General features: G+C 41.9%; 1 pseudogene; it reads right to left on the bottom strand.

Annotated features, from left to right (window-relative positions):
- Positions 1–561: 561 nt before the first annotated feature.
- Positions 562–712, bottom strand: LOC134400970 (U1 spliceosomal RNA; annotated as a pseudogene).
- Positions 713–18,774: the final 18,062 nt, after the last annotated feature.

The following is an 18,774-nucleotide window of genomic DNA, read 5'->3' as shown; positions in this document are numbered from 1 at the left end:
TGCAATAAAGATACAATTTATTTTATTTTATTTATTTAAGCATTTTTATGCCGCCATTCAGCCAAAAAAGGCTCTCATGGCGGCTTACAAAAGTATTTCTTGACAGTCCCTGCCCACAGGCTTACAATCTAAAAGACATGACACAAAAGGAAAGGGGATCGGGAGGGAGGAGGAGGGGAAAGCAAATTCAGGCACTACAATCTTAGTTGCATATTTGTTTTGCATAGTCCACACAGTTTTCCTTGAAACTGCATTTCTATTGCAAGAATATCACAGTTCTCCAGCACTCTTGGGGTTGGATCCAGGATCTGCATTCCACAAGAGGAAGGGCTCTGCTTGCTGATAGTCCCTCCGCCTGATTTGGGGGGATCCGTCCTTTCCTCCACACCACAGAATCTCCTGACTGTGTTGCATTTTCAAAGGGCTGGAGGGACAGCCATGGGAAGGAGGGGGCAGGGGTAAACCACCTGCACAGATAATAATAATAATAATAATAATAATAATAATAATAATAATAATAATAATAATAATATGTTACCCGCCTCTCCCTCTGGATCGAGGTGGGGTACAACACAAATGCAAACACCATAAAACACATATTTCCCACATCTGGGGAAATCGCAGGGGTCAGCACACCCGGAGTACAATGGATGAGCCTCACCCTGGGAAAACCACCTTCGTGATCATGGTGTCTCCACTGCCAGTTGATCTAGAGCCAACCAAAAATCTTAATACTTGGAGAAAAGCAATTCCTCATCCAGATAGTGTGTCTATATTGCTATTATGATGTTTAATGATGTCACTCTGAGAACTTTGGTTGTTGGGCAGTTTAAAAATGTAGTAAGTAAATAAATAGATATAAGAGCTTGAAAGGTGACACCACACCCAGCTAAGGGGAGAGCGCTGATATTGGGAGTGAGGGAGACTGTCAGGGCCTGCTCAAGACATTTTGCTGCCTGAGGCAGAGCAGCAAGTGACATACCACACACAAGTCAAGGTGCATAGTATAGTATGCCCAGCCATATATATATATATATATATATATATATATATATATATATATATATATATATATATTATTGTAGCTGAGACAGAAAATCCTACAGGCGCCTCTCCCTGCCAGTAAAAATACAATAATAATATATTAAATAATTACTAATTTGCTGCCCTTTCATGGCACCCAGAATATGCTGCCTGAGGCAGCTGCCTCGCGGTAATGGGGACTGGCCGTGGTGTGTGTGTTTGTGAAGGAATGCCTTTTGGTAGCTTTAAAAGGGCATTGGACAAACTCCTGGAGAACAAGGCTATCAACGGTGTCTACTAGTCCTGACAGCTTAATGCTACTTTTACTATCAGAGGCAGTATGCCTATATACACCAGTTGCTGGGGAACATGGGTGGGAAGGTGCTGTTGCACTCATGTCCTTTTTATGGGCTTCCCATTTGGTCAGCTGGTTGGCAGTGTGAACAGAATGTTGGACTACAGGGAACAAAAGTAGCAGTTCTGAATCTTTAGATTAAGGGGAAATTGCGTTGCCTTACTGGGACTTTGCTTCCTGCTTCTCTTACGTAATTGTAATGGGCTGCATTACATTTATTTATTTATTTATTTATTTATTTATTTATTACATTTATATACCGCCCCACAGCCAAAGCTCTCTGGGCGGTTTACAACAGTTAAAAATAGTAAACATTAAAAAGTATACAACATTTAAAAACCATCAAAAACATAAAAACAACAGAGAGGAGCAACCGTGTGGTCTATAATTGAAAACTACCCCTCCTCTTAGTGCTCATAGCCTTGAATGGGACAGCACCCTCTAGTGGGTGCTTTGTAATGCAACTTAGACTGTACATGCTAGAAAATCCCAAGATATTTCAGAAGAATCAGGAAATCTGGAAGGTTTTCTTTAGAAAGCAATAACTGGGGGAAAGTGCAGGAGACATGCAGGAGGTTGATGGTGGCATCAAAAAGGACCCATGAACTTCTATGAGTGGCTAGTCATGACCATGCCGTATTTTGCTCGTGTGACAAAGCCCAGAAGGACAGAGACAGCTAAGAGTTAGCTAAGGGCTGGAAGCGTTTGGGGTACAGGGTGCCTCTTTCTGGAAATCTGAATATTGTTTTTCTCCACAAATGCCTGTCTATTCCCAAATAAAGCAAATAGTCCAAAAGCACTATGAGTGTCCAGTGCTCTTTCCTCCAAAGGAAATCTCAGCCAAGGTAGGCACTGCCTCTGGCACTTCTAACTCTATGGGAAAAGAGGGTGGCTACACAATGTAACAATGGACAAGCACTCAATATTGTAGCACACAGATCACCTATTAGACTGGTTCACACCTTTCTGCCTAGAAAAATAAAACACTGTGCAGTGTGTTAACAGCACTTCATATCCAGTTTGATAGGGTGCTTATCATTTTAACGAGGGACTGCAGTGATAAAGTGTTTGTTTTAAGCGCAACTCTGTTTGCACACCATTCATATGAATTTGGCGGTCAAACTAGATGCTGTGCCAGAACTGCAAAGCCAACACAGCTGAATATATATAAAGCAAAGGGGCAATGTTGAATCGGCACTGTGGGCAGGCAGTTTGAAGTGGTAAATGAATCCTCCCACTATACCTACTTTTTACTCTGAAACCGCTGATCCTGAATCCTTTTTCTCTCCTACTTCTGGTTGTGAAGTCCCACTAGAAAAAGAACAGGCAGAGTAATCGGGTGTTATTTCTGAAAGTGAAAGAAAACATTATTTCCACTTGTGCATTTGTGCCATTCTGTTATAGCACAGTGCCACCTAGAGGTTATATAGTGGAAAAGCAGGAAGGGAATTGCTCCCCATATAGTGCTCAGATCTAAATTCTGCAATAAAACCAAAAATAGATGCAGGAGATTAACAGCCCCATGTAGATAAGCTCATAATGCGGCCCTTAAGGGAGTAGGTACTTACTATTGTGTTAATCTCCCAGAATAAGAGAAACATATTATTATTATTATTATTATTATTATTATTATTATTATTATTATTATATACCACCCTTCCTCCCAAGGGGCCCCCAGGGTAGTACACAACACAGTTAAACATAATTCTATGTAACAATTGAAACTTTGAACCATATAACTAAAACAGCAATATACCACAACACAGATAATCTCAAACCATCAAATCCCAGGGACAGATTACATCCTGAAATCTCAGGTGAACAGCCATGTTTTTAATTGTCATCTAAAACTTAACATTGTGGGGGCCAGCCGCACTTATGCAGGGAGTGTGTTTTTCTTCCATTGGACTGATAGGCAATTTCTTTTATTGGATCGACTCCTATTAGCCAAAGGAAAATGGCAGTCTTATTCCACTAAATTTAACGGGACATTTGCCATTTATTTGTATAGGAGGAGAGTGTAGTTTTGCCAGCATAACAGATACATTGGCAGTATGTTCAGTCAGCTTATCCAAGGGAATGTGTTGCTGTATGTATCTGACATTGTGCTAGTGTAGGGGGCTTCTGCAAGTTCCTGTAGCCCCTCAGCCATCATATATTCAGTATAAAATGGCCTCTTTTGAAAGGTCAATAATAGGTCACTTTTTGAGATGTGGCCAAAGCCTGAGATGGCTACCGAAATAACACATCGGAGAATAAACGATAAGAACTTGCAGGTGTTGCCATAAATAGCAAAGGAGGCAATACTTGCAATAAAGCAGGACATGTTTGCATTCAGGAGCACTGGAAGGTACAACTGATACCAGACTATAAGGGTAAATACTCCATGTTAAGTGGCTTGAGGCACTGGGCATTTAGACAAAGGCTGAGTGTAAGATGAAGAATCAAGCGCACGGGATGGTGAGAGGTCTGTAACAGGGAAAGATTTAAGTAAACTTCACATTTATTTAGTTTTCACAAAAAGTAAATTCATTTCTACCTTTTAACAAGAGCAACCAGTGTTATGTGCATATATACTGATGTGTAAGGTTGCTACCTATTTTCTTGGCTTAGGCTCCTCTAGCTTCATCATTGGGTGACATTCAGCATAGAATCACAGAAGAGTAGAGTTGGAAGGGACCCATAAGGCCATCAAGTCCAACCCCCCTGCTCAATGCAGGAATCCACCTTAAAGCATCCCTGACAGATGGCTGTCCAGCTGCCTCTTGAAGGCCTCTAGTGTGGGAGAGCCCACGACCTCCCTAGGTAACTAGTTCCATTGTCGTACTGCTCTAACAGTCAGGAAGCTTGCTCTAACAGTCAGGAATCTGGCTTCCTGTAACTTGAGACCATTATTCCGTGGCCTGCACTTTGGGATGATCGGGAAGAGATCCTGGCCCTCCTCTGTGTGACAACCTTATAAGTATTTGAAGAGTGCTATCATGTCTCCCCTCAATCTTCTTTTCTCCAGGCTAAGCAATTCAACAAATCAAGCTTTCCCCATCACTGCATCTCCCATGAGAGGAGTACCAGTTATATTCATCACCCTTTAGTTATTATTATAGAAAGGTGGGGTGATAATTATATCAATTGATGTACATTTTTTTTTGCGGGTGCTATAGATCAAAAAACAAAAACAGGTCAATTCTTTCCTCTACCCAATATTTTGGGTAATGATCGAAGAATTGCTACACCATGGACAGCTTGATGTAATAATAGTACACAGTATTTATATAGTGCGTATCCAAATATAATTGTTATGACCCCATATTATTATCCCAATGTCAGATGGCCAGGGGCACAGAAGAAAGAGGAAGATGTGTAGAGTCAGTGGCTTTCCTAATGCCACCCAGTGGGTTTATGGCTGAGGTGAGAGTCAAGCCAAAGACTCCCAAGTTCATACCCCTGGAGCTTTTCTGTGCGAGACATTTATTGTGCGTTCGTGATTCCTCACTTGTTTATGGGTTCTTTAAATGACGTTGTGATTTTCCAATTTCGTTTCTGCTTTTTTAGAACATGTTCCAATTTTTGTTTGTTTGTTTAGAGTGGGGGAAATGGTGCTCTTTCTCCATGTGTATTTCAGCTATTCCGCTATAGCACAGCTCCATCTAGAGGTTATGTAGTAAAACTGAAATGCAGTGATCAAGAACCTCCTGAAGAAAACCTCTTAGGCAAAAATGCTATATCCATTTACCTGTGAATAAGACTTCACTTGTAGCTCAGTGGTAGAGCACATAAAGTGTCGGTTATTACCTTTAAAGCCTTCCATGGTTTAGGTCCAGGTTACCTGAGGGTTCGCCTTCTCCCATACAATCCACCCCACACACTCAGGTCCTCTGGGAAGAATTTACTTCAGCCAGCTAAAACTAGATTGAAAATTGTTACCCAGAGGACCTTTTCTTCTGCCGCTCCCAGACTGCGGAATGGCCTGCCGGGAAAGATTCACTAACTCAACAGTCATTTTGAATATAAAAAATCTATAAAGATTGATCTCTTGCGGCAGGCCTACCCAGTCGAATTTTAAGAAGTCTGGCTGTTTTTAACAATATATTAGTTTTATAAGTTTTAATCAGTTTTATGTATTTTATAATATTTTTGTATTTCATGTTGTTCCCCGCCTCAATCCAGAGGGAGAGGCGAGTAATAAATTATTATTATTATTATTATTATTATTATTATTATTATTATTATTATTTGCATGCAGAAGGTCCCAGGTTCAATCCCTGGCATCTTCTTCAGGTACATTTGGGTGAGACTCCTGTCTGAACCCTAGAAAGCCACTGCCAGTCAGTGTCGAAAATACAGAGCCAAATGGACAAACGTTCTGACTCAGAATAAAGCAACGTCTTATGTTCCTATACACTCAAGCAGGCTTACTTGTGGGTACATATGTATAGGACTGCGGTGTCAGCCACTGTTATTCTAACACAGATCTCTTGGGGCGGATCTACACTACTGCTTTAAAGCACTATATAACAGTTTTGACAACTGTATATGGAGTGTGTCCTGGGCCCCAACAGTTGTCAAAACTGTTATAAAGTGCTTTAAAGCAGTAGTGTAGATCCTGCCCTGGAGTACTTTGAACATTGCAATGTTCTCAGCCAGGGCTGGATCTTGTTGATGAAGGATGGTTTCCAGAAATAGAAATATATACATATATGTAAACAAATAACCCTAGCCCCCTTTCCCCAAGTTTAGCCCCATGCCCCCCCACACACAATTGAGAAGTCTATGCCCCTGCTACCACCAGTATCAGAGGCAGTATGCCTACATACACCAATTGCTGGGCAACATGGTCAGGAGGGTGCAGTTACATTTGTGTCCTGCTTGTGGGTTCCTAGCTGGTTGGCCACTGTGTGAACCGAATGCTTGACTAGATGGACCCTTGGTCTATCCAGCATGTCTCTTTTTATGTTCTTATGTTCTAGAGTCCCAATTAATGTTTTCTTATAATTAATTTTAGCCTTAATTCATGGGAATTATATGGAATGTAGACAAGAACGCAAGAGCCAAGGGGATTTCCAAGTAGCAAATGTTCTATTGGTTTGTTTGATTTCCCCATTAGCTGTACAGAATGTATTTAATGTTTCATAATCGGCATGCTTGACCCCGGGCAATCACAAAACGTTAACGAAACTATACGCAGGATTACAGCTTATTAATTTGTATCAACGATATAGAAATAGTTAAGTATGAAGAGCTGTAATTTTACTGACTCCTACAGTTTGTTAGAACCACTTATTAACATACTATTATAATTTAAACTGAAGGTCCTTCAAGAACAGGGTTTTAGAGGACTATTCTGTGAGAGTAAAGCACATTGTCCCATTTATTTTAATGGAGAGGTTAAGCTGAAACAATTTAGGCAGGATCTACGCTACTGCTTTATAACAATTTATAATGATATTGACAACTGTTGGGGCCCAGGACACATTCCATATACCATATTCAAACCACTTTCAAAGTGTTATATGCTGCTTGGTGTAGATCTGGCCTTAGTTAAACCTAATACTCTCCTATTGAAACCAATCACATTTAAGAGGTTTTAACTTTGTCTGGATCAGGGCCTTAATTTATTTATTTTTAGATATGCCTTAAAACAGCATGATTCCAGTCTAATGGATCTTCAGCTGGTCAAGCCTCAAGACTCACCTGGGACTCCCAACCTGCAACATGGGATCCACTTTCACAATTTTCTTCATGTCCAACTTATTATTATTATTATTATTATTATTATTATTTATTTATTTATATAGCACCATCAATGTACATGGTGCTGTACAGAGTAAAACAGTAAATAGCAAGACTCTGCCGCATAGGCTTACAATCTAATAAAATCATAGTAAAACAATAAGGAGGGGAAGAGAATGCCAACAGGTACAGGGAAGGGTAAGCAGGCACAGGGTAGGGAAAAACTAACAGTAGAAAGTAACAGTAGAAGTCTGCACAACATCAAGTTTTAAAAGCTTTAGGAAAAAGAAAAGTTTTTAGTTGAGCTTTAAAAGCTGTGGTTGAACTTGTAGTTCTCAAATGTTCTGGAAGAGCGTTCCAGGCGTAAGGGGCAGCAGACGAAAATGGACGAAGCCGAGCAAGGGAAGTAGAGGCCCTTGGGCAGGCGAGAAACATGGCATCAGAGGAGCGAAGAGCACGAGCGGGGCAATAGTGTGAGATGAGAGAGGAGAGATAGGAAGGAGCTAGACCGTGAAAAGCTTTGAAGGTTAACAGGAGAAGTTTATATTGGATTCTGAAGTGAATTGGAAGCCAATGAAGAGATTTCAGAAGCGGAGTAACATGGTCGGAGCGGCGTGCTAAGAAGATGATCTTTGCGGCAGAGTGGTGAACAGAAACCAACGGGCTGATGTGAGAAGAAGGAAGGCCAGAGAGAAGAAGGTTGCAGTAGTCCAACCGTGAAATAACCAGTGCATGAACAAGCGTCTTGGCAGAAGAGACAGACAAAAATGATCGAATCCTGGCAATATTATACAGGAAAAATCGACAAGATTTAGCTACTGCCTCAATATGAGGAATAAAGGAGAGCGAGGAGTCGAAGATAAAGCCAAGGCTACGAGCTTCCTTGACCGGAGTAAGCGTAACATCATTGACAGTAAGAGAGAATGAGAGATGAGGAGAAGGTTTAGGAGGAAAAACAAGCAATTCAGTCTTTGCCATGTTAAGCTTCAAGCGACGATGAAGCAGCCAAACTTGGCAGGAACACCTTTGCTGTGATCCATCTGGACTGATCTTGCGACTCACTTTTGGGTCACGACCCACCAGTTGAACCACTGCTCTAGAAGACAACATACTTATTTATTTATTAAACTTACATCCTACCTTTCCACCCAAAATGGTACTCTAAGGCACCTAAAAATAATAAAATATAGAATAAAACAAAACGCTGGTTAAAACATAAGATAAAAACAAATCAATTAAAAACACAATAAAAGATATACCCAGCATCCAACCAGTTAACCCCCCTTCAGCAGCAGACCTGCTTACATGCCAAGGGCCTGCATGACTAAAATAATCTTTTCCTGTCAGTGGAAAGACAACAGACGTATTACCATAAAGAAGCTTTTGAGAAATTTTATTTCCAAAATAATATCCTCAGGAAGGATACAGAGGGAGCTCAAGGTGTATATGAAGTGGAGACGTTGTTTCAAGAGTTCACAACTGTAATTCCCCTTCTTCTTTCCTTATTATAATAATTCTTTAAGAGGCATGCAGAGTAGTATGTTTACTCAGAAGTGTGTGTGTGTGTGTGTGTGTGTGTGTGTGTGAGAGAGAGAGAGAGAGAGAGAGAGAGAGAGAGAGAGAGAGAGAGAGATCTTTCCAGATATTTTGGATTACAATTCCCATAAACCCTGACCATTGGCCATGCTTGCTGGGGCTGATGGGAGCTGTAGTCCAAAGCATCTGGAGGCAGTGGGTTGCCTACCTCTGCCTTAAACAAAGAGCTATTTTGGAGGATGTGACAAAATAATGTTTTTAAATGGATACTGTTTGTTTTTATACTGTTGTTTTTATGTTTCTGATGGTTTTTTAAATTTTGTATACTTTTTAATGTTTACCATTTTTAACTGTTGTAAACCGCCCATTCTTTTCTCAACTTCGTATCCATGGTGAAACCATTTGAAAATCTGTCTTTCGGTACAATCTGCCTACAAGAAAAAGGAATACCAGCTTCCTGATGGCATTAAAAATGCAGCCCAGTTCTGCTATTAAGATCCAATTCTATTATTCCTTTGTATTTTTATAGGTGTTTCTTTCACATCCGGGAAGAAAAGTAAATAGAAAAATGAAATGAACTTCAGTTTTTGTTTAGTAACTGCATGCATACCAGAGGCTGCAATTTAAACTTCAGTGCTTTGATTAAGTGTGCAGCCATTGTTGAAAATGAATTCATATGCATTCATAAACTTTCTGGGCTTATGTGGTAACCGCTGACTGAAAACAGTAACAACCCACTGTAGGCGAGTCTCAGGTACAGTAAACAAGTTAATCTTGGCTGAATCTCCATTTTAGGGCTGTAACCTGTTTTTTTATTATTCTTTATTTAAACAGCTGTATATTGTTCAATAAATTGAAAAGAACATTTATTTATTTTTGACAAAACACTTTCTGGTAGTGGCCTAAACCTACAATTACCACAAAGGATTATGGTTTATATAACCACTGAGTGATCAGGACAGCCTAGGACTTCACATTTGCCAGTGCGTTACACGAAATCACTGTAACTCAGATTCCTGTCTGCACCCATATTCTGCCCCCTACATGAGAAATCTTGAGTCCAGGTTCTGCCTTTTAATTAATTAATTTATTTATTTGACTTGTACCCCGCCTTTCTAGCAAAAATGGCACTCAAGGCAGCTTGCAATCACCACGGTCACACTCTCCTTCCCCAACAGAAAGGGCTACACTTTCAGGAAGTTCCCTCCACCCGATTTTTTCGGGAACCCCTCCCGGCTCACCCCATTCAGTAGGTCTCCTGACTCTCTGTGTAAAATCAGACTGGAGGGGCTGCCATGGGAAGAAGTGGGTGAGGAAGTTCATTTCCGCCGATACATTTGATCCAGCTTTAATCTGGGTCTAACTCATGAAAAACTGCCCGTGACTGAGTGCCACATATGTACTTTGCTTCTTAGGCCTCAGCTAGACCTAGCAGTCTAGTGGGATGGAGGGGTGAAGATCCTGCGATATTTTTATGGCAAAAAGTAAGATAGATAGATAGATAGATAGATAGATAGATAGATAGATAGATAGATAGATATAGATAGATATATTCCCTGCTCATCCCCCCCCCAATGGGCACAGAGCTCCTGAGGTCTGCGCCCCGTGCGCGGGTCCCTGCTCCTCGTGTGGAACCGCGAGGAGCCGGGACAAACTGTGATGCCCGGCCACACATTCCACGGTCTCGGGCTTAGCACTGCGGAAAAACCAGGCCTAAAGTGGAGGGCGAGATCCCAGGGCAAGGGAAGGATCATCCCTCCCTGATCCCGGGATCCCCTGTGCATCATGTGGACGCACAGGGATGACCCCGGGGATCGCCCCGGGATAAAGCCCCGTCTAGCTAAGGCCTTAGTGGTGGAGCATATACCTTCCATGCAGATATGTGCAAATAGATGCATCTGCAACTAAAAGTGCAAGTAGATATGATGTGGAAAATCTGTGTTTGCAATCTCCTACAGAGGGCAGAGGAATCAGATGCAGGAGAGTGAATTGGGTTGAAAAGGAATGGGAAATCTCTGGCCTGCAGAAGCTCCCACTCCAGCCCAGGGAGGCTTGAACAGCTTCTGTGGAACCTTCCCCAAGCTATACCAACTGGAGGCTCATGGCAGCTTGGGAAGTGGTAGGGAGCACAGTCCCTGCTGTTATCTCCTATCACTAATTAGACATAATAGTGGGGATTCCCCAGTTGGAAGGGCAAACAGTGCACAGGGGAACCCCCGCTGTTATCTCTGATTACTGGAAGCTTTTCTATATGAGACTGTTAATCCGCTGTTAATCCGTTGTATGTACTTTCTGTTTCATCGCAGAATTGAGATCTGAGCACTACACAAAAAGCATTTCCTTTCCTGCTTTTCCACTACATAACCTAGGTGGCACCTTTGCTCTGAGGTCACCACGTTGTTTCTTCATGTGTCAGTGGCAGCCTCAGTTTGGGACATCCAAGTTGGTGTAGCTCTGGGCAGATTGAGTAAGCGTAGGAACGCAGGACAGGATGGACTTGAGAAGCCAAATGGCCACTAGTGCTGCAATTTTTCTGCCTGGATAGCCCACACTCCCTCCTGGCATCTAACTTTATTGTCTTTGCCTCGCAGCAGTGATGTTGCAGGGTTTTGAGGGAATCAGGTACCAACACACCATCGTATAGACACTCCCTCAGTATATAAAGCAGCTTTATAAGTTCATGTCTATTCACCCATTTCAATGGGGACAGAATATCCATGTGTACTAAGAATACAAGCACTAGCACCACTGTAATTAAAGGTGTACTCCAGATAAGCAAGATAATTCCTTTTATACGTTGAAGCTCTCACACCTCTAAGAAATAGCTGGAAAGGGACATATGACCAGGGGGATAGATTCGATGGCCTTATCGGTCCTTTCCAACTCTACTAATCTATGATTCTATATGGGGTAGTATCTAATGGTGCTCCTACACAGAGTAGACCCACTGAAATGAATGGATCTGGTCTGGGTAGGACTACCAATGGATACTGCACAAAAGTCATATTTCTACTTTACATTTTTTGTACATAAAATGGCAAGACACTGCATGTCATTGCAATGAAGAAAGATGAAACCGGAGTTTCTGAACACTAGCTGTAAACTCACAAAAACATCACCAGCATAACTTTGGGATTTAGATGAGTTTATAAAAAAATTAAGAGCTGGTTAGCTTTACTTTCATTTTGCCAAACATAGTGGTACATGCAGAAATTGATTGATTGATTTGATTTGATTTGACTTATACCCCATCATTCTACCAAAACATGGCACTCAAAGCAGCCTACAAAAACAATTTAAAATAAATTTAAACAATAAAACTCATTAAAATAGTACAAAACAAAACAAAATCCCCAAAACATAACAATTTTTTTAAAAACCTGAGTGTTTTGATGCTGTCTCCTAGGTATATTTTCCTGGAAGTAAAACCCACTGAGCCTTTTGTCATCTTATGTGCTGTAACTCTATCGAGAAAGGATGGATGTTGTTATTGTTGTTGTTGTTGTTGTTATTATTATTATTATTATTATTATTATTATTATTATTATATTTATTTATTTGTATCCCGCCTTTTGCACTAGTGACATCCAGTTTAGACTAATTAAATTATTCCAACTGACTTTGAAGAGAATTCAGAAACTTCAGCTGGTGCAGAATGTGACCACCCAAATGTTGATGTGGGTAGGGCAGCCAGAGCATGTGACACCAATATTATATTGCACCAGTCTCAAGTGGGCAGAGGCACTCCTGGCTACAGATGAGATCTGGGTGTCCGGGGTTAAGGCTGGGACAGGAAGAACCTACAAATTGCAAACCTGTGTTTTTAATGGGAGTGTTACCTCATCCAACACTAGTTGAACCCTAATTTCTGGATCAGCTCTCTTTAGGGTGACCAGATACAAGAGGGCCAGGCTCCTGCAACTTTAACTGTTGTGATGAAGAGGGAATTTCACCAGGTGCTGCATGCATACAAATGACATCTGCTGAAATTCCCTTTTCTATACAACTTAGGGTGACCAACTGTCAGGATTTCCCCGGATTTGTCCTGTTTTTTGTTCTTTCCATGGTGTCAGGGGGGATTTTCTATAATTTTCAATAATGTCCTGGAATGACACACCTTCCCCTTTAAGGCTGCCATTAGCATGGCAGGAGGGAATGACATGCTTTCTTGAGGCACATCATTCCCCCACCCAGAGCTCCAATTGAGGTCTTAAAGGGGAAAGTGGGTCATTCGTGGACATTATAGAAAAGGCCCCAATTGGAGTGGATGGTGGTGGTGCAGAATGAAATCCTTTCCCCTCCTCCCCTCCAATCGGGTTCTTTAAGGTGGCGGGGGAATAACGTACTTTCTGCAGGACTCAGAAAGCTGCTTCCCCCCACACACACTAGGTGTCCTCTTTTTTGGTTTCCCAAATATGGTCACCCTAATACAACTGTCCTCCTTTCCACATGGCCACACTAGCTCTACTCACCAGGAGCACCTCTGTCTTGTCTGGATCAACTCTCAGTTTGTTTTCCCACCTCCAATCCATTACCACCTCCGAGTAGCAATTCATGACCTCAACAGTCTCCCTGGAATAAGATAGAAAGGAAAAATAGAGGTGGGTGTCACACACATTTTTGTGACACGGTCAATCCCCAAACTGTGTATAACCTCCCCCAATGCTTTCAAATAGATGTTGAATAGCACAGGGGATAATATGGAACCCTGAGGGACACCAGGTAAGGCCAACTTACCTGGATGTAAGTTGCGTAGACTTGCATAGGATTGCACTGCAAGTTATGTTTAGGATCCTAATTCAAGTAATAATAACCTACTAGATTTACATGTAGGCAAACATAGAGGAAACTGACTTGCTAAAATAAAGCATTTTAACATTCCATTTATTCTCTGGAAGAGATTTCAGTGCATGCTTGGCTCTTCTATTGAAATTATTGGGATTTCAGTGCTAGATATAGACAGGCTTACATCTCCATGTGAGAACCATGTGGCTGGTTTGCCCAGCCCAAAAGAGCTCAAAGGCTGCGTATATATACCTTCTTCCTCACCTTCACTGTTCTTGCTGCTGGGGTTTACTTTGGCTTAGGCCCAGATCCCCAGAATGCAATGATGTAAAACGCTGCATTTCCAAAGACTTTTAGGTCCACTGCAGAAGCAAAAGATCTACTTATTAGCAAATATTTAATGTAAAATAAATACTCGGCCACTGGTCCTGATTTTGAGAACCCACCTGTTGTGTGATATATTTCTAACTTAAAAGGGATTGTGTATGTGTTATGTGAAGAAGTTTAAATGGTGTTCTACTCAATCATTGCAGAAGACAGCAAAGTACTTCAGGGCTTAAAACTAATATTACCGTTAGTCACTTTGATGGTGTTTTTGTGCTTTGCGTTTACCCCTGTGTTAACACAGATGCAAAGAACTATGTAGGGATCCTATGTTTATGTATCTGTTTATATATTAAAGAGGAAAAGGAGTGCCCCTTTAGTTAAGGTGAGTCATTAAAAAAAAGTTCCACCTTTAAAAGCCTCAAAATTCTACTGCTTGTAAAAGTGACACCTGTTGAGCTTATAACTTGAAACTCAGCATCCATGATCTACTTTATGCGATATACAATTGTGCAGCATTTCAAACTGATCCAATAAGAATTGCCCCAGGTACAGAAAGTTTAAAAATTGCTAAAACTGACACATTAGCCCTCTTTTACACCTTTCTGTGGCATGGTGTATCATGTATTTCTTTCCAATTTTGGTGAGAACTACTGATGTACTTTATTTGTGATTGTTGAGGAAATGTGACTTTCACTGGTTTGGTGATGTTCTGAGTAGTGGTTCAAACGTTATATTTTTCTGCTCCATTAAAGCCTATGATAACACATAGTAATGTTACACATGTTCAGCTTTATTCTGAAGTACTGAATGCTGACAGTACTTCAGTATTTCCAGAGGAATTATATGTGAAATGCCTATTCTTTTAGTTGTGGAATGTGATCCCCCACAAGGTCAGGCTATATATTACTACACATATTGGGATCCTATAATTGGAGGTATGGGACTTTAATTCTTTGCTCCCTCCAGCTGTGGACCCAATTTGGATCACCCCCGCCCTAGCAAGAGTTAAACAATCCTCACATAATCCATGCTCACTGGGTTCACACAACATGACAACCCCTAGCTGAGGTTCCATATCCAAAATGGTGTCCGCATACACCAACATCCTCACCGTGGTTAAATAACCCACAATGGGCTGTTGTGTTATGACAGAGACCCAATCTTTGCTGTTCTTTTCTGTGTGCAAGGATAGTGTCTCACATGAAGGGATCATGTCTCACACATTACAGTGACCATGTGTTCATACTGTAGGCACACTCATTAAGATGGTTGTGAGAATGTAGCCCCTATTCATTATTCATCTTAGGCCTAAGCTCTACATCCAAGGAGTGAGAGTGGGGGCATGGCTAGACAGGACGACATCCCAGGGATTGTCCCTGTGCGTCCACATGACGCACAGGGCATCCCAGGAGCAGGGAGGGATGATTCCTCCCTTTCCCCAGGAGATCACCCTACCTATCCATCTCGGTTTTTCCCATGGTCTTGGGAAATGTGGCCCACCATCGCGGTTTTGTCCCGGCTCCTCACGAGTCACCTCAAGGAACCGGGCACGGAGCTCCTCAGGAGCTCTGTGCCCATTGGGTGGGTGTGTGAGGGGAGCACAAGGTTTTTTAATAAATAAATAAATTATGGTTTAGAGCGCTCCTTTTCCTTTAAAAAAAATCCAAAATGGCAGGCATGACATCACACGGCGCATGTGAACGAGGGGGACGATCTCGTGATCATAAAATTGCAAGATCATCCCCCTTAACCCCCCTTGTCTAGCCATGCCCTGGGAATGAGTCCGCTGTGTCTTGCCTATAAGCAACAAACAGGCATGGGTCAACTCAGACAGGGGATTCCTCTAGCAATACAGTAAGGCTCAGAGGCTTTATACGGTGAGACAGGAGCATTAGGTCATCTTTGCTGGTCCCAGGCACCATCTGGATTTAGGCCTGAGACTAAGGGAAAGTGTGGGTGCATGGAGCGTAAGTTGTAGGCAAGCACATTGCAAGGAGAAATAGAGTCCAGTGTCATCAGCATACTGACATCCTTCAAACAATTTCCTTTTCCTTCTTTATTTCCCTCCTTGAAACTTGCTTCTCCCTCACAGCCTTTTCCTGTACTACCACGACCTCATCTTTTCCCCTACCCATCCTCATTAATTTATTTACAATATTTTATTTACAATATTGATATACCGCTTCCCAGTCAAGAATTTCAGAGTGGTGGGTAAATAGAATAAAAGAATAAAAACAGAATAAAAACATATTAAAAGTACATTTTTAAAAGAAACAAAGTGCAAATAAAACTGTGGCTGGTCATTAAAGGAGGGCTTCCTGGAACATTTTCAGGAGGTGCCAGAAGGAATACAAAGTTGGCGCCTGCCTGATCTCCAGAGGCAGGGAATTCCACCACACTTCCCCTTTAATACATCCTCTGTGTCCACAATTGGTCTTATATTCTTGCCAGTGGTTTTGACAACTATCCCTTGAAGATTCTAGACTTGGGAATGAAGGTGAACAAGGTGGAGATCTCTAAGTGACAGTAATGTGAGCAGAATGGCAGGAGAAGAAGACAGTTCAAAGAGCAGCACAAGTTTTTTTGAATTTGGAGAGTTCATGATTAAAGGCAAAACTTTTCTAATTTCATGACAGCTATGCCATCCGTGGTAATGCCAATCATTTCCTTAAATAGCTCCAGCTGTGTGAATAAGCTTGAAGTCAATTACAAATCCTGATTCTTCCAAAGATTTTGTTTAAGAGCGTGAAGCAAATATTGAAAATAAGACTGTGTTACCTAAGAGAGTTTGAACAGGTGTTTAGTTCAAGGAGGACCTGATGGCTGTTTCTGGTACCACCTACACTGTGCACCAACTCCTCCATGTCTGAACCTTGCCAACTGCAGCTGTTTCTTAAGAACATGCAATGCAAAATGTAAACAGCAGCAAATGACCAGGAGTAAGTCAGTGTTTAGGACAGAAGAAAGGGGCTTCTGCCATCATATCTCAAAATGGATTGCCTTTTCTCCGAGATTGGCAGCATGTGCTTTGTTCAGTGAGATGCCAGTTACTTGCAATCAGCTCAAAGACAAGAGCTAAAGCCAACAACTGCTGCTGTTAGAGTAGCAGAACACCCATGTGGAATGCTTCCCTCAAGCCACATACAGAGTATTAAAGGCATTGTATCATGTTATTGTTTGTTTCATTTCTATACCACCCAATAGCCAAAGCTCTTTGAGTGGTTCACAGAAATATGTACCATCTTGTAGATTCTGATTTTGCCTGGTTTCCCATAACTTAGAGCTGGCAGCAAACACAGGCCATATACAGTCTACCCTCCAATTACTTTAAACAAAGTGGCTCAAGTCAGAGAGCCATTTTAGATTTCACATGGTGTACAGGGTTGCAGCAGTGTTTGCAGCATATATACACTTTAAATAAAACTCGGTATGCATGCTCTACGGACATACACAAAGGAATCTTAATTGGCTACAGTTCCCAAAGCCAGTTCCATGCTTGGACAGGGATGGATTGGGTCAGATGTTCAAAGAGGGTTTCCCTCTCTGATCGCGCCCCCTTTTTACTACTCTGGTCTCAATTTGCCCACTTTCCAGAAGAAGAGTACAAGGTATGTGAAGATTACTATTCATTTGCATTGCTCTTTACTTATATACTCAATTGAATAGGCAGCAAGAGCAACAGACAGAAGGCCTGGAGGTCCCAGGAATTGGCAGGAGTGGATGCCCCTACTAAGGTATGGGCCTCAGCCCATGCCCCCAAATACCTATCCTTGATATACACTAGAAACACAGTGGCTGCATTCAAACAACACAATAGTCAATGGTGTGTTTATAGTCAACTCCACAGTTGACTATAAACCTTCAAATACTTAAAAGGTTGTCATGCAGAGGAGGGCCAGGATCTCTTCTCGATCCTCCCAGAGTGCAGGACACGGAATAATGGACTCAAGTTAAAGGAAGCCAGATTCCATCTGGACATCAGGAAAAACTTCCTGTTAGAGCAGTGCAACAATGGAATCAGTTACCTAGGGAGGTTGTGGGCTCTCCCACACTAGAGGTCTTCAAGAGGCAGCTGGACAAGCATCTGTCAGGGATGCTTTAGGGTGGATTCCTGCATTGAGCAGGGGGTTGGACTCGATGGCCTTGTAGGCCCCTTCCAACTCTGCTATTCTGATTCTATGATTATCGAGGGGATACTCCCCACACAACATGATTATAATGAACTGTGGTGTGGATTAAGGCCAGTCAAGTTGACTATTAGTCAATAGCGTTTTTGATTGACATATCCCCCGCCCTCTCTCCCCCACTCAGCCCTCCCGCTGGTATCCCACTAGCCATTGCAAGTTCTGCCGGCTGGTCTAGAACAGAAGCCACCGCTTTGGTTGCTCTTGCCAGGGGACTCTATAGTCACCAAAAATAGCCAACTGCATTCAACGAAATATTCAACGGTACACGACATGATAACCAACAGTTGTTCAAATAATCAACTCTGCACAGTGTTATTTGCTTTGGTTCTTTCGGCCAAATAATCAACCATGTTGTGAAAATGTGATGACAGACCGTACAAAAACCAGCTGTTGACTATTTAACCCACTGTTGGTTATTGTGTCGCCAGAACTCAGTCCCTGCATGCTCAGTGCCTCTTTATGAACATGCATGTGACCTTTACATGTGTTCTGCAGGGGAATTCTGTGGGGATGGCAGATGACGACAGCATCCCTGATAATACTAATAAAGTGCCAGTGGTTCATCCCTATGATTTCTGACTCCGCTACAACAGCCGGTCCACCAAATCCACAGAATTAGGAAATATCATGAGTGGGGTGTCTGCTTCCCCCTATTGGCCAGTTCTACTGCCCCCAATAGAGATCTGTTCACTGAGTAAGGCAAGAGAGACAGGAAATGGATGTGGCTGAAGAGCCATAAATTTAAAAAGTAAAGTAATAGGGAGCCTGAAAGGGAAAGTTCTGTGTCTCTCATTGGTCAATGTAGCAAGGAATAGGAATAAATAATTCCTT

This window comes from Elgaria multicarinata, chromosome 6, assembly GCF_023053635.1.
Source record: "Elgaria multicarinata webbii isolate HBS135686 ecotype San Diego chromosome 6, rElgMul1.1.pri, whole genome shotgun sequence".
NCBI lineage: Eukaryota > Metazoa > Chordata > Lepidosauria > Squamata > Anguidae > Elgaria > Elgaria multicarinata.
Note: the sequence above shows the minus strand (reverse complement) of the source record. Positions and strands in the feature narration are given on the sequence as shown.